Raw genomic sequence first — 17,478 nt, 5'->3', positions numbered from 1 at the left:
AATTCCTACTTTTTTAACATCAAAGAATTCTATTATACTGGATCCTTATTATTTAATAAAAATATGTGAGTGTATTAGGTATCTTGGGATATCTGACTCGAAAAATGGCTTGAGCAAACAATTAGTTCTCTGACTAATACTCCTTAAATTGGAAGTGACTCCTTATGAAGAGGTCTGTCAAAGTGAACCAGGTTGTTATCGCTCCAAAACTAAACATTAATCTAATATTAAAACCCAGAGTGCCAATCTATCTATATATCACACACAACTTGTAGTTCTAGAAAGTATGGAGATTTTAAAATCTCAATACTGAAATTTTCAGTATACTGCATGGGCCAGAAAGAGAGCTGAGAAAATATCTGCAGACCCCTCACATTATGGACGTAAATTGTTTCAACTTCTTCCCTCAAGATGATGTTATAGGGCATTGCATGCCAAAACATCCAGGCACAGAGGGCCACACCCGTCGCCTATGCTCATTTCCTTGTCTTTTCTAGTTCCCCTTGTAACCCTCTGGTGTGTAATGGGGATTCAAGCGGTCAAGTGGGCACCGGAGTTTCCGTCCCATTAGTAATTCGGCTGGGCTTTTCCGGTGGCCGTGCTTGGGGTTCTGTGCTGGACGGCTAGGAAAAGTCTATCTTTGTTTGCCAGTCACCTGGCTTGAGCCTGGACAATGCCTCCTTAGCGCTCGGACGGAACGCTCTGCAAGGCCATTCGGCGCAGGGTGGAAAGGCGCAGAGGGCATGTCGGATGCCTCCTCTGCCAGGTATTCTTCAAACTGGGCTGCCGTGAATTGGGGCCCATTGTCGGACACCAGAGTGTCCGGCAACCCGTGAGTTGCGAATAGGTGGCGCAGAGTTGCGATTACTGCTTGCCGTGGTGGGGCCCATTGTCGGACACCAGAGTGTCCGGCAACCCGTGAGTTGCGAATAGGTGGCGCAGAGTTGCGATTACTGCTTGCCGTGGTGGGGCCCATTGTCGGACACCAGAGTGTCCGGCAACCCGTGAGTTGCGAATAGGTGGCGCAGAGTTGCGATTACTGCTTGCCGTGGTGGGGCCCATTGTCGGACACCAGAGTGTCCGGCAACCCGTGAGTTGCGAATAGGTGGCGCGGGGTTGCGATTACTGCTTGCCGTGGTGGGGCCCATTGTCGGACACCAGAGTGTCCGGCAACCCGTGAGTTGCGAATAGGTGGCGCGGGGTTGCGATTACTGCTTGCCGTGGTGGGGCCCATTGTCGGACACCAGAGTGTCCGGCAACCCGTGAGTTGCGAATAGGTGGCGCAGAGTTGCGATTACTGCTTGCCGTGGTGGGGCCCATTGTCGGACACCAGAGTGTCCGGCAACCCGTGAGTTGCGAATAGGTGGCGCGGGGTTGCGATTACTGCTTGCCGTGGTGGGGCCCATTGTCGGACACCAGAGTGTCCGGCAACCCGTGAGTTGCGAATAGGTGGCGCGGGGTTGCGATTACTGCTTGCCGTGGTGGGGCCCATTGTCGGACACCAGAGTGTCCGGCAACCCGTGAGTTGCGAATAGGTGGCGCAGAGTTGCGATTACTGCTTGCCGTGGTGGGGCCCATTGTCGGACACCAGAGTGTCCGGCAACCCGTGAGTTGCGAATAGGTGGCGCGGGGTTGCGATTACTGCTTGCCGTGGTGGGGCCCATTGTCGGACACCAGAGTGTCCGGCAACCCGTGAGTTGCGAATAGGTGGCGCGGGGTTGCGATTACTGCTTGCCGTGGTGGGGCCCATTGTCGGACACCAGAGTGTCCGGCAACCCGTGAGTTGCGAATAGGTGGCGCAGAGTTGCGATTACTGCTTGCCGTGGTGGGGCCCATTGTCGGACACCAGAGTGTCCGGCAACCCGTGAGTTGCGAATAGGTGGCGCAGAGTTGCGATTACTGCTTGCCGTGGTGGGGCCCATTGTCGGACACCAGAGTGTCCGGCAACCCGTGAGTTGCGAATAGGTGGCGCAGAGTTGCGATTACTGCTTGCCGTGGTGGGGCCCATTGTCGGACACCAGAGTGTCCGGCAACCCGTGAGTTGCGAATAGGTGGCGCGGGGTTGCGATTACTGCTTGCCGTGGTGGGGCCCATTGTCGGACACCAGAGTGTCCGGCAACCCGTGAGTTGCGAATTGTCCAAGCATATTAATCCAAATATGTCCAAATCCAAGCATATTAACACCCTGTTGCTGTTAAAAGTGTTAAGTTCTGGAAGTAACGAGGCTGGAGACCAGGGTAGTGACAACAGCTCTTTAATATAGGGTGAACCCAGCAACAGGCTGGGGGAAAAACCTCTCCTTTTATACAGTTCTACTGGAGGCTTCGTCCAATCAGCAACGTGCTGATTTCCCGCTCAAATATTTAAAGGTACAAACATGAATACATAACACTCCTCCCCTCCCAGAAAACACTTTGCCTCTATTTACATATTTATTTACATGTTATTTTTCGACGTAGTCACGCAAATAACCTGGGCGTCTCCTAGTTCTTTCTGACCTGCGCGGTTCAGTTCTGAGTGGTGTTTTGAGCTGGTCGGAGGGGCTGTTTTCTCCTCCCAGCTCTTTCTCTGAGCCAACGGGCTCCGGATTATTGGCCGACTCTTTTTCTTGGCCATCCGGCCTTGGATTACTTTTGAAACTTTCCCTGCTGTTTCCCTCGGGAACCTGATGGCGTCGCTGGAACTCTGGGACCTCAGCTAAGTCTTGCGCCTCCCCCGGGTCATTGTCAGCTGTGAATTCAAATTGGTATTGGTCATGATCTGTTTCATTTGGTTCGGTTTGGTCAGTTATTCGTTTCCTTAACTGATCTATGTGGCGCCTCCACACTCGGTTGTCTGGTAGCTCTACCACGTATGATTTTGGGCCGGTTATCTTTATTATTTGTCCTGCGAACCAACTAGGGCCGTCCCCATAGTTTCGGGCCCACACCCGGTCGCCTATGCTCATTTCCTTGTCTTTTCTAGTTCCCCTTGTAACCCTCTGGTGTGTAATGGGGTTCAAGCGGTCAAGTGGGCACGGAGTTTCCGTCCCATTAGTAATTCGGCTGGGCTTTTCCGGTGGCGTGCTTGGGGTTCTGTGCTGGACGGCTAGGAAAAGTCTATCTTTGTTTGCCAGTCACCTGGCTTGAGCCTGGACAATGCCTCCTTAGCGCTCCGGACGGAACGCTCTGCAAGGCCATTCGGCGCAGGGTGGAAAGGCGCAGAGGGCATGTCGGATGCCTCCTCTGCCAGGTATTCTTCAAACTGGGCTGCCGTGGTGGGGCCCATTGTCGGACACCAGAGTGTCCGGCAACCCGTGAGTTGCGAATAGGTGGCGCAGGGTTGCGATTACTGCTTGGCCGTAGTGGATTTCATGAGTATGATCTCCAACCATTTAGAGAATGCATCAACCACCACTAGGAACGTTTGGCGTGGAAAGGGCCAGCAAAATCAATGTGGATTCTTGACCAGGGCCCTTGGGGCTTTTCCCATTCCTGACTGGGGCCGTTGGGGTAGAGGTCTGGACTCTTGGCAAGCCTGGCATTTCCCTACCCTCTCAGCAATCTCTGCGTCCATGAGTGGCCACCACACATAGCTTCTAGCTAACCCCTTCATCCTTACGATCCCTGGGTGACCCTCGTGGAGGAGGTCCAATACCTTTCCCCTTAATTTATCAGGAATTATTACACGATCACCCCATAACAGGCACCCCTTGAGCCGAGAGCTCATCTCGTTTTTAACAAATTCTTTGAACCGTTAAGCCCGGCGCAATGACACCCTCTCTGTACCCAACCGAGTACAGTCCTTAACACAATGTCCGGTATGATGCCGAGCCACTTCCTTAGATGTGACTGGGCCAGAGTCAAGAGTCAATAAGTAGGATGGGCGTCCCGGGTGGGGTCTTGATCGCCCCTGGTAGTGGGCATCGGCTTAACGCGTCTGCATGCCCCACTTCTTTTCCTGGTCGATGCTGCAGCTTGTACGAGTAAGCGGCTAAGAATATAGTCCATCGGGTCAAGCGTGGCGAAAGTGCCACAGGCGTTGGGCGGTCACCAGCCAGTATCCCTAGCAGCGGTCTGTGGTCAGTCACGATTTCAAAATTCCGCCCAAAGACATACTCGTGGAATTTTTTAACCCCTGACACAATGGCTAGTGCTTCTTTGTCTAATTGGCTGTAGTTTCTCTCTGGGGAGGACATCGTTCTAGAATAAAAAGCTATAGGGGCTTCTGTGCCGTTTGGAAGTCTATGGCTGAGCACAGCCCCCACCCCATAAGGGGAGGCATCGCAAACCAACACTAGGGGTAATGAGTTGTGATATTGGATGAGCAGGCTATCGCTTGATAGCAGGTTCTTGACTGCTTCGAAAGCCCTATTTTCTGCCTTTCCCCAAGACCAAACGGTATTTTTCCCTAAGAGCCTATGCAGCGGTTCCGCAACGGTTGCTTTGTTCTTTAAAAAGACCGCATAGAAATTCACCAACCCCAGGAATGCCTGCAGCTCTGCTTTATTTTTAGGCGCTGGAGCCTTCCTAATTGCCTTGACCTTGCTCTCAGTAGGGTGAATTCCTTTCTTGTCTATCCGGTAGCCCAAGAAATCGACGGATTCGACCCCTATCTGGCATTTGTTTGCCTTGACTTTTAATCCGGCTGTCCGGAAAATCCCCAAAACCTTCCTTAAACGCTCCCCCAATTCCTCCATGTTTTCCCCTGAAATTAGGACGTCATCAAAGTAGGGGACTACCCCTGGGAGCCCCTGCAGTAGTCGTTCCATTAGGTTTTGGAACAACCCTGGTGCCACACTGACCCCAAATTGCAATGGTGCACTTGAATGCCCCCTGTGCGTTACAATCGTTTGGGCTTCGCTGTGCGGGCGTCTACGGGCAGTTGTTGGTAGGCTTGGGCCAAGTCTAACTTCGCAAAGACTTGCCCTTGCCCCAAAGAGTGCAATAAGTGTTGCACCACGGGAACCGGGTAAGCGCTTTTCTGTAAGGCTTTGTTAAGCGTCGCCTTGTAGTCAGCGCAAATTCTAATTGACCCGTCCGACTTTATTGGGGTGACGATTGGCGTCTCCCACTTTGCGTGATCGACTGGCACCAAAATCCCCTGATTTATGAGCTTGTCCAGCTCCTTATCGATTTTTGGTTTTAGGGCAAAAGGGACTCTCCTCGCCTTAAGCCTAATGGGGGCTACCTGGGGGTCTAAGTTGAAGGAAATAGGGGTCCCCTTGTACTTGCCCAGGCAGTCCTTGAAGACATCTTCGAACTCGTTAAAGAGAATGTCTTTCAGGTTGCAGTCACTTCTGTAGATGCCAGTCACTCCCATGCCCAGGGCACGAAACCAGTCTAGTCCCAACAGACTGGGCAGAGTTCCTTCGACGATCGTGATGGGCAGGGTCTTCTTGTGTGGACCGTACTCGACTCGGACGGAGGTGGTCCCTCGAACAGGGATGCGATTCCCCTGGTAGTCGTGGACTCGTAGCCGTTGTGCTTGCAGGTGGCGCTTCGCGACGGACGGCAGCGACTTCGCCAAAGTGTCCCAGGACATGATGGTGATCGCTGATCCCGTGTCTACTTCAAGCCGGCACCGTACTCCCTCTATTTTTGGCTTGGTGAAGATCTTCTTCTCCACTTTGGTCGAGGCGCGGCCTATGACCACAGTTGTTTGGTTGGAATCCGCGCCTTTTTTGTTTGAGCCAATCGCGGGTCGCCTTGCCGATTCCGCGCTCTGATTGGCCGATTTGAATTTTCGGCGGGAAGGTTGGGCCGCTCGACAAACTTGAGCTAGGTGCCCTTTCTTCCCACACCGCCGACATGTCGCGTCTTTAAACTTGCAGCGTTGGCGCTGGTGTTGACCCCCGCAGCTTCCGCATTCGTCTCGGTCCCCTTTGTCGCGTTTCTCGGTGCGGCAGACCCCTTCCTCGTCTTCACCGTCGGATTCGGTCTGAACCTCCTCCTGGTGCACCGGAGTTGCCTTCGCGCTCGCCTTTTGTGGGACCGGCTTCTGCAGTGTCTCTGCCGCTTGGGAGGACATTTCATGTGCTCTGGCTTCGTCCAGAGCGTTGGCTAGCGTTAGGTTGCTCTTTGCTAGCAGCCGTCGCCGCAAACGGATGTCTTTGACCCCTCGGATGAGTTGCTCGAGGAGCACCTCGTCTAGGTCACGGTATCCGCAGTCCTTGGACGCTCTTCTTAGGGCGGCCATGTAGTCACCGATGGATTCGCCCTCCATCTGCCTTCGCTCTCCGAATTCAAACCGCCGCACGTATTTGGACGGCGTTGGTGCGAAGTGGTTTCTTAGTAAAGTCTGTAAAGTTGGCCACGACACCGACTGCAACGGCGTTGGCTCTGCCAGGGCTTCCGCGATGTCGATGACCTCCGGACCGCAGTGGCTTAAGAAATAAGCCCTTTTTCGGTTGTCTGGAACTCCGTGCAGTTCGTTGGCTTCTAGGAAGCTTTCGAAACGGGTCATATACGTTCCCCATTTCTCCTTAGCCGGGTCGAACGGTGCGGGCGGAGTGTAACTGGCCATCTCCGCTTTTCTGCCCTGGATTTGCTGGGTTCGGGTCTATCGTGCTTCAGCTCGGTTCTGGTTCTCCTCAGCCTCGAGATCCCACCTTCGTCGCCAATGTTAAGTTCTGGAAGTAACGAGGCTGGAGACCAGGGTAGTGACAACAGCTCTTTAATATAGGGTGAACCCAGCAACAGGCTGGGGGAAAAACCTCTCCTTTTATACAGTTCTGCTGGAGGCTTCGTCCAATCAGCAACGTGCTGATTTCCCGCTCAAATATTTAAAGGTACAAACATGAATACATAACACTTATCCTTCTCATCTTTCCTGTTACCTATTTCCTTAGCTTCTTATGACTATAACTTTGTGGTTTGTATTTCATGTTTTATGTTGATTGATTATTTAGTATCCTATGACTATCACTGAGCGTTGTATCTTTTGATTTATGGTAATTGTATTTTATGATTATGGTCATGATTTATCACTCATTGCTTATATGTATGCTGAGAGCTTATTCACTGGAGACAAATTCCTTGTGTTTCCAATAACACTTGGCCAATAAAATCTAATCTAATCTAATCTAATCTAATCTAATCTAATTAATCTAATCTAATCTAATCTAATCTAATCTAATCTAATCTAATCTAATCTAATCTAATCCTAATCTGATCTGATCTGATCTGATCTGATCTGATCTGATCTGATCTGATCTGATCTGATCTGATCTGATCTGATCTGATCTGATCTGATCTGATCTGATCTGATCTGATCTGATCTGATCTGATCTGATCTGATCTGATCTGATCTGATCTGATCTGATCTGATCTGATCTGATCTGATCTGATCTGATCTGATCTGATCTGATCTGATCTGATCTGATCTGATCTGATCTGATCTGATCTGATCTGATCTGATCTGATCTGATCTGATCTGATCTGATCTGATCTGATCTGATCTGATCTGATCTGATCTGATCTGATCTGATCTGATCTGATCTGATCTGATCTGATCTGATCTGATCTGATCTGATCTGATCTGATCTGATCTGATCTGATCTGATCTGATCTGATCTGATCTGATCTGATCTGATCTGATCTGATCTGATCTGATCTGATCTGATCTGATCTGATCTGATCTGATCTGATCTGATCTGATCTGATCTGATCTGATCTGATCTGATCTGATCTGATCTGATCTGATCTGATCTGATCTGATCTGATCTGATCTGATCTGATCTGATCTGATCTGATCTGATCTGATCTGATCTGATCTGATCTGATCTGATCTGATCTGATCTGATCTGATCTGATCTGATCTGATCTGATCTGATCTGATCTGATCTGATCTGATCTGATCTGATCTGATCTGATCTGATCTGATCTGATCTGATCTGATCTGATCTGATCTGATCTGATCTGATCTGATCTGATCTGATCTGATCTGATCTGATCTGATCTGATCTGATCTGATCTGATCTGATCTGATCTGATCTGATCTGATCTGATCTGATCTGATCTGATCTGATCTGATCTGATCTGATCTGATCTGATCTGATCTGATCTGATCTGATCTGATCTGATCTGATCTGATCTGATCTGATCTGATCTGATCTGATCTGATCTGATCTGATCTGATCTGATCTGATCTGATCTGATCTGATCTGATCTGATCTGATCTGATCTGATCTGATCTGATCTGATCTGATCTGATCTGATCTGATCTGATCTGATCTGATCTGATCTGATCTGATCTGATCTGATCTGATCTGATCTGATCTGATCTGATCTGATCTGATCTGATCTGATCTGATCTGATCTGATCTGATCTGATCTGATCTGATCTGATCTGATCTGATCTGATCTGATCTGATCTGATCTGATCTGATCTGATCTGATCTGATCTGATCTGATCTGATCTGATCTGATCTGATCTGATCTGATCTGATCTGATCTGATCTGATCTGATCTGATCTGATCTGATCTGATCTGATCTGATCTGATCTGATCTGATCTGATCTGATCTGATCTGATCTGATCTGATCTGATCTGATCTGATCTGATCTGATCTGATCTGATCTGATCTGATCTGATCTGATCTGATCTGATCTGATCTGATCTGATCTGATCTGATCTGATCTGATCTGATCTGATCTGATCTGATCTGATCTGATCTGATCTGATCTGATCTGATCTGATCTGATCTGCTATAAAGCCATTAGATGCTTGCCATTAAAACAGTGAAACACAGCCACAAGCTCTGTGGATTTTCAGAAATTAAAATTTGGCAGAGAAGCCAGCTATTCAGGGAAGATATATATATATACTTTTGCAAGAAAGGGAACAAAAAACTTATTTACCACATATTAATGATGACCACTAGAGAAGTGGGAGAAGCTCAAAGCAAAGAAACTGAAAGTGAGAGAAAAGATATTTGCTTCAGAAATCCAAATCTGTTTTAAAAAATAGTCCTCAGAACAGAAGCTTGGTAAGATTTTATTGTCTTTAATAACAAAGGAGTTTAGTGAGATCATAGCATGCTGAAGGAAATGTAGAAATCTAGAAAGGAAAGGAAACAGTCCTCATGGCAAAAAGACATACAAAATGGCTTCCATACCATTCAGAAAAAGGTACATTTGAAGTAAGATGCCATCTTCTCTGGTTGATAGATTGTTTCCTATCTCATCCCCATATCATTGGAAGGTCCAGGTTTTGGCCTTCAAAGCCTGAAACTGTGTTGAACCAGAAACTAACCTGCGTAAGAGCAGAAGCCAAAATCAGGACTACCCAGCAGTAATGGTAGTGTAGCAGATGGGTATCATAGAAAGGATTTTTCTTATATGACACCATATTGCTCTGCTCACCTACACTATAGCCAACGGTAAAACCCTATTAATTCTGACAAGTCTTTGAGACTCCCATCGATTGGTTTATTCATCTGTTTGTGCCCTATGGCGTGTTCTGGAACTTCTACCTAAATAATTTTGTATTGTCAAAGTGTGACCAGATTGCTTTAAATTATAGCATATAATTTATGTCCGGGTATCTGTGTTACACAATATGCTTCAAAACAACATACTTCAGATTAATATATCCACTAAAATCCCAACTTTTATATATTAAGGTAAAGGTTCCCCTTGCACATTATGTGCTAGTCATTCCCGACTCTAGGGGGCGGTGCTCATCTCTGTTTCAAAGCCAAAGAGCCAGCGCTGTCCAAAGATGTCTCTGTGGTCATGTGGCCGGCATGACTAAATGCCAAAGGCACACGGAATGCTGTTACCTTCTCACCAAAGGTGGTCCCTATTTTTTCTACTTGCATTTTTACGTGCTTTCAAACTGCTAGGTTGGCAGAAGCTGGGACAAGTAATGGGAGCTCACTCTGTTATGTGGCACTAGGGATTCGAACGGCTGAACTGCCGACCTTTCGATCGACAAGATCAGCATCTGAGCAACTGAGCCACCACGTCCCTATTTATCTTTATCAGGGAGAATATTTGTACTCATGGTTGACATGAGGTATCCTTGGTGTTCTCTAACTGGTTTCTTTTCTTGCACTGATGATGTTACCTACTTTGGGTAATGAAATGTCTGCAAGCTGAGACAGCACCAAGGATCCTTCACATCTTTATTACATAGGGAGATTGAGGGACAGATTAAGATAAAGGTACTGATGGCTTAATTGAAGATTAAATTAGAACTTCAATGCTATTTTACACTTATTCTTCATCCCCACCACTTAATCACCTTTCTCCAACCTGTCTAAATATGTGGGTAAGGACAGAGTACACCATTTAAATGTTATAAGTGAATGGACACTAATGTTTACTCAATCTGACATAAACGCTCCCAGAGTATATAAAGTATCCAAACTACGCGATTATAATGCAAAATATAATACATATTACATGTAAAACAGTAAGGAAGAGCTATGACAAGGACCAGGAGCTCACCCTGTCACATGGTGCTGGGTCTCGAACCTGGGCTTTAAGCTGTCCAGCTGACAAGGTCAGTGTCTTTAACCACTGAGTCATCATGGCCCATCAGCGCATGAATAACTCTCACTAATTTGGGGTTCTTCTATACTAATCAGAAGGAATCACATGGTAATACCATGAGAAGAAAATTCCAAAGTGATTCCAAGTGGGGCCACTTTTGCAAAGGCTTGTTACTAAAGGACAAGGATGCCAGTCTCAGTGATCAAATGGAAGGTCAGGTTACTACCTGAAGTAAGATAGTCCTAAATTGTTTAGGGGCTTTAGAGACCAAAGTCTTAATGCATCTTATATTAGGTGTGGAAATAAAGAGGTAGGCAATGTATCTACAGAAAATTAATGCAATATGAATGTTGTTTTATAGGTCCATTACCTGAAATGTGATTATTACTCATGTTTATAGCACATTTTGCAACATGTCTCTCAAGTATTACATGTAAAACAGTAAGGAAGAGCTATGACAAGGACCAGGAGCTCACCCTGTCACATGGTGCTGGGTCTCGAACCTGGGCTTTAAGCTGTCCAGCTGACAAGGTCAGTGTCTTTAACCACTGAGTCATCATGGCCCATCAGCGCATGAATAACTCTCACTAATTTGGGGTTCTTCTATACTAATCAGAAGGAATCACATGGTAATACCATGAGAAGAAAATTCCAAGGTGATTCCAAGTGGGGCCACTTTTGCAAAGGCTTGTTACTAAAGGACAAGGATGCCAGTCTCAGTGATCAAATGGAAGGTCAGGTTACTACCTGAAGTAAGATAGTCCTAAATTGTTTAGGGGCTTTAGAGACCAAAGTCTTAATGCATCTTATATTAGGTGTGGAAATAAAGAGGTAGGCAATGTATCTACAGAAAATTAATGCAATATGAATGTTGTTTTATAGGTCCATTACCTGAAATGTGATTATTACTCATGTTTATAGCACATTTTGCAACATGTCTCTCAAGTATTACATGTAAAACAGTAAGGAAGAGCTATGACAAGGACCAGGAGCTCACCCTGTCACATGGTGCTGGGTCTCGAACCTGGGCTTTAAGCTGTCCAGCTGACAAGGTCAGTGTCTTTAACCACTGAGTCATCATGGCCCATCAGCGCATGAATAACTCTCACTAATTTGGGGTTCTTCTATACTAATCAGAAGGAATCACATGGTAATACCATGAGAAGAAAATTCCAAGGTGATTCCAAGTGGGGCCACTTTTGCAAAGGCTTGTTACTAAAGGACAAGGATGCCAGTCTCAGTGATCAAATGGAAGGTCAGGTTACTACCTGAAGTAAGATAGTCCTAAATTGTTTAGGGGCTTTAGAGACCAAAGTCTTAATGCATCTTATATTAGGTGTGGAAATAAAGAGGTAGGCAATGTATCTACAGAAAATTAATGCAATATGAATGTTGTTTTATAGGTCCATTACCTGAAATGTGATTATTACTCATGTTTATAGCACATTTTGCAACATGTCTCTCCAAGTATTACATGTAAAACAGTAAGGAAGAGCTATGACAAGGACCAGGAGCTCACCCTGTCACATGGTGCTGGGTCTCGAACCTGGGCTTTAAGCTGTCCAGCTGACAAGGTCAGTGTCTTTAACCACTGAGTCATCATGGCCCATCAGCGCATGAATAACTCTCACTAATTTGGGGTTCTTCTATACTAATCAGAAGGAATCACATGGTAATACCATGAGAAGAAAATTCCAAAGTGATTCCAAGTGGGGCCACTTTTGCAAAGGCTTGTTACTAAAGGACAAGGATGCCAGTCTCAGTGATCAAATGGAAGGTCAGGTTACTACCTGAAGTAAGATAGTCCTAAATTGTTTAGGGGCTTTAGAGACCAAAGTCTTAATGCATCTTATATTAGGTGTGGAAATAAAGAGGTAGGCAATGTATCTACAGAAAATTAATGCAATATGAATGTTGTTTTATAGGTCCATTACCTGAAATGTGATTATTACTCATGTTTATAGCACATTTTGCAACATGTCTCTCCAAGTATTACATGTACATGTATCTATTACTGCAGTCCACACAAACGGCTCAAACTCCTTAAATCTGAATTGCTCTCTTGTTCTCTTACTTTCTTATATTTCAGTTTGTTCTTCTAGTAAAGAAAATCAGCTAAAAAAGTCTACACTATACAGTCCCAAATCTAAACTTGAAATATTTTTCAGCAGTCTTTACAAAAAAAGAAAAGAAAATCAAGATAGCATGTATATGAACAAATCTACTATTTCCCCCAAGGCTATACTCTTTGTGGTCTCTTCAGTATTGTGCATGCATACCTCTGGTGTTTACCATCAGCAATTTCCAACATGCTGACATGGCTAAAAGTGACCACAGAGCCGACGCAAGCAAACTAGGAGAAACATAAGTGGAAGCACTATGATTTTTCAGCTTAAACTTTGCACTTTTCCAACAGAAATTAACAAGATGGCCTGATTATTATGGAAGAGGATTTGATCAGTGCAACTTGGAGTAGACTCTCTCATCCTCTCTCTTCACCTTCTCTTTCATTAACCAATAGAGCTTTGTTCCTGATGTTGCTATTTTAATGGCTGACGTAAGCAAAGCTGTGGGGGAAGGAGCCATTCCCTCTGTAAAGGTTATCTTTCTCCCTGTGCTGTTGATTCACAGAAGATTTTGTGCTGTTTCCCTATTATCTACCTTGCCATATTTTGTATATTTTGTAGTTGTCACCCAACATTATTTTGTTGTTTGGTTAATTCAATTAGTGTAATGCCCTATCTTAAAATTACATGAAATACAGTTGCAAGTCCAGAATATTCAGGATTTCTTTTTAGTTAAATGAAATTTAGTTATTTTGTTTAGTTAACTGAAATACTAAATTCAATCATCATTTTAAAAAAATTATATTGAATGCCAGAACTCTCTCCTCCAGCCTTTCAAAATGTGACTAATAGTTACATCACTCATGAATCCTACAATGTTGAAATGGTTAGAAAATTCATAAATAAAAGAATACTGCAATTTTCTGCAAAGATTCTGAGAAGGAAAACATGAAATGAATACTCTGCTGTTAGTATAACATGATGCTCAATAGTCTAAACAGACAAATGGAACCAAGGAACCCTAATAATTTATTACAACTTACATTACCAAATGGAAGGAAAATCTGTAGAAACTCTTACATATAAGTGTTCTAAATGAACATTATGATACAGGCTTCATAAAGTTTATGAAACTTTGGGAATTCCTCTTTGGACTTCCCATAATCTGTTGTATACACAAATGTTTCTGATTATTATCGGTCATAATGGAAGCTCTATTCCACACTACCTGAAGGTTATTTAGTTAAGGAAAAAATTCTTCTTCCACATATTAGTGTTTTTCAGTGCAACAAGAAGCTAGAAGATGTAAGAAACATTGGCAATAGCCTGGTTTGAAAACTGAACCCACTTAACAATTCTAGTATTCTAATTACTTATATATAGGTAGTCCTTGTTCAGTGTCTGCCTTGTATAGTGACCATTAGCAGTTACAACAATGATTAAAAGGAACTTTCAATCAATCCTCATGTTTATAAATTTTGAGGGTCTGTAAAGTAAAGAGAAGCTGATATAAGCTCATAAACAAATCATAGTTTCACTTAGAGACTGCTTTGCTTAACAACCAAATTGCTGGTCCCAATTGTGTTCTAAACAAGGACTACCTGTACTAGATGCAATCTATCTCAAGTATTTTAGTTAAAAACTATATAAATATTAAAAACAGGAAAAATCATTATTACATTCTAACAGAGGTTGCTACTGGAAATGCAAATCAGAGACTTTTGCTACTTTATAGATTAACATTATTGTTAAATGAACCTTTTCATTTTCCCATGTGCAGTATGCGTCAAAAGGAAGCTTGGAAAGGTAAGTAGAACAGCGAGGGGGGGGAAATCACCTGTGGCGTGCAGTTTAGCTTCGCTAGAAATCAGGAAATCCTGCTTTCTAGCAAAGCTAAACCACACGGCCCAAGTGATCGTTGGATCGTAGCTTTTTTTTAAACTACCAGTTCACCCGAACTGGTAGTTTTTATCACTACCAGTTTTTCCAAACTGGAGCGAACCGGTAGCATTTCACCCTTGTTCCTAATTCATTAGAGTGTAAAAAGGAAAGCCAAGACAGTACAATAAGACTTGTAAGATTGTGTTATTGTAGTGAAATCTCAGTACAATATTTTTAGGTTTACAACAGCATTTTTCTTTGACTAGGCAGTTGAGTAATTCCTGTTGTACAGTAGCTTGGATGAGAGGGATTTATGTTCCCTCTGTCTTAAATCTGTCACCTAAAGCAGAGTGAGTATCTGCCTTCATGTTAGGACAGCAACAAGCAGAAAGCAGATTTTTGTATGACTATATTCATAATGAAATTTTATGTGTGTTTACTCATACGCAAATTGTACTATCAACCAGCTATGTACAGAACTGCAGCCTTAAACCTCTATCTGAATCCTCTCTGGTATCACTTTGTACCCTGATGTTATTATTTAATGCTATTATGTACAAGGCCTAGAGGCCAAGAGCCACTTCAGAAATTGTGTCTTCTCTAACAAAAATTCAGTGCAGATCTCAGGCTTTTCTGTGTGAGCATATCTGATGCTATCACAGGTTTCTTCTCTGTGCCAGTGGCTGTATTTTCTTTCCACAAAGAGACTATGATAGGCAGAACAGGAGGAGGCTGTTCCACTGTTTGCTCATATCTCTCATTAACTGGTCTTTCACAGTATGGGAGAAACTTCTAAAAGATTAGTAAATTAATAAAATTAACTTATAGGCTCATAGAATAGTAAATGATGGATGCATGGATAAATTGTGAATAGGAACAGTTAAGTACAGAGTTGTTATTTCTTAAAATTTAAAATTTAAAAAATTAAAAAAACCCCAATATGTAGGTAAATTATCAATTGCCACAATTGCCACATTTTTTTGCATCTGTCTTTACAAAAAAGGAAAAAACAATCCAACCTATCAAAAACAGCACCACAAAAAAACAGATTAGGAACACAAGTTAAAATAGGGGAAAAAATGGTAACTGAACATCTGTCTACCCTAGACGAGTTCAAATCACCACGACCGGATAGATTACATCCCAGGGTTCTGAAGGAACTGGCAGACGAAATCTCAGAACCATTGAACTATATCTTTCAAAGATCCTGGAGCACAGGGGAACTGCCAGAGGACCAGAAAAGAGCTGATGTAGTTCCCATCTTCAAAAAAGAAAAAAAAAACAGATCCAGGAAACTACAGACCTATCAGCCTAACCTCAATACCAGGAAAGATTCTGAAAAAGATAATCAGGCAACAAATCACCGAACACCTAGAAGCAAACCAAGTAATAACCAAAAGCCAACATGGGTTTCTTAAAAACAGATCATGCCAGACTAATCTTATTGCATTCTTTGGCAAAGTGACAAAATTAGTGGACCAGAGGAATGCTGTCGATATAATTTACTTGGACTTCATTAAAGCATTTGATAAAGTAGACCATAACCTACTACTAGATAAAGTAGAAAAATGTGGGTTATACAGCACCACCACCAGATGCATTCGTAACTGGCTGACCAACTGCACTCAACGTGTAATCCTCAACAGAACTATATCCACATGGAGGGAAGTATGCAGTGGAGTACCCCAAGGCTCTGTTTTAGGCCCAGTACTCTTCAACATCTTCATCAATGACTTGGACAAGGGGATAGATGGGGAACTCATCAAATTTGCAGATGACACCAAGCTGGCAGGAATAGCCAACACTCCAGAAGATAGGCTCAAGATACAGAAGGATCTTGACAGACTTGAACATTGGGCGCTATCTAACATAATGAAATTCAACAGTGAAAAAAGTAAGGTTTTACATTTAGGCCAAAAAACCAAAATGCACAGGTACCGTATATGTGGTACCTTGCTCAATGTGAGAGGGATCTTGGAGTCCTAGTGGACAACCATTTGGATATGAGCCAGCAGTGTGCAGCAGCTGCTAAAAAAGCCAACACAATTCTGGGATGCATAAACAGAGGGATAGAATCAAGAACATGTGAAGTGTTAATACCACTTTATAATGCCTTGGTAAGGCCACACTTGAAATATTGCACTCAGTTTTGGTCACCACGATGTAAAAAAGATGTTGAGACTCTAGAAAGAGTGCAGAGAAGAGCAACAAAGATTAGGGGACTGGAGGCTAAAACATATGAAGAACGGTTGCAGGAACTGAGTATGTCTAGTTTAATGAAAAGAAGAACTAGGGGAGACATGATAGCAGTGTTCCAATATCTCAGGGGTTGCCACAAAGAAAAGAGAGTCAAACTATTCTCTAAAGCACCTGAGGGTAGAACAAGAAGCAATGGGTGGAAACTAATCAAGGAGAGATGCAACTAAGGAGAAATTTCCTGACAGTTAGAACAATTAATCAGTGGAACAACTTGCCTGCAGAAGTTGTAAATGCTCCAACACTGGAAATTTTTAAGAAAATGTTGGATAACCATTTGTCTGAAATGGTGTAGGGTTTCCTGCCTGGGCAGGGGGTTGGACTAGAAGACCTCCAAGGTTCCTTCCAACTCTGTTGTTGTTGTTGTTGTTGTTGTTATTAAATAGGATCTTCCAGTACAATCATATACCAAATCCATAATGTCCTCATGTCCTCATCCAAGGAATTCAGCTACCCTGTATTAAGATAAGCTTAAATGTTTCTCAGTTCAAGGAGGCTGAAGTAGGCTTGGCTGTGAAGTGGCAATCTCCCAGAGATTGAGGGACACCCTTATAAGTTTCTTCCATTTTATTTTGCATTTCAAGTCATTAAAACTATTTAGAACCCCCTCAAATAAAAATATTAGTAGGTACACAAAGATATTCTTTCAATGGGAAGAACTCTTTTCTTTGAACCAAAATATTTTCTTGATTTTTCATTGAAAAGGTTAAAGAGACATTATCTTCCTTCTTATTGTAAGTAGGAATTTTTTGTGTATAATTTTATTAAGGATTTTGATTACAATAGTAAAAAAAATAC

The 17,478-nt window shown here is 43.7% G+C and overlaps 1 protein-coding gene across 2 annotated transcripts in view; it reads right to left on the bottom strand.

Annotated features, from left to right (window-relative positions):
* MAML3 (mastermind like transcriptional coactivator 3) overlaps positions 1-17,478 on the bottom strand; it is a 335,443-nt gene that overhangs the window by 163,344 nt on the left and 154,621 nt on the right. The gene's annotated exons all lie outside the window — the stretch shown is intronic.

This window comes from Ahaetulla prasina, chromosome 8 (genome assembly GCF_028640845.1).
Source record: "Ahaetulla prasina isolate Xishuangbanna chromosome 8, ASM2864084v1, whole genome shotgun sequence".
Lineage (NCBI taxonomy): Eukaryota > Metazoa > Chordata > Lepidosauria > Squamata > Colubridae > Ahaetulla > Ahaetulla prasina.
Note: the sequence above shows the minus strand (reverse complement) of the source record. Positions and strands in the feature narration are given on the sequence as shown.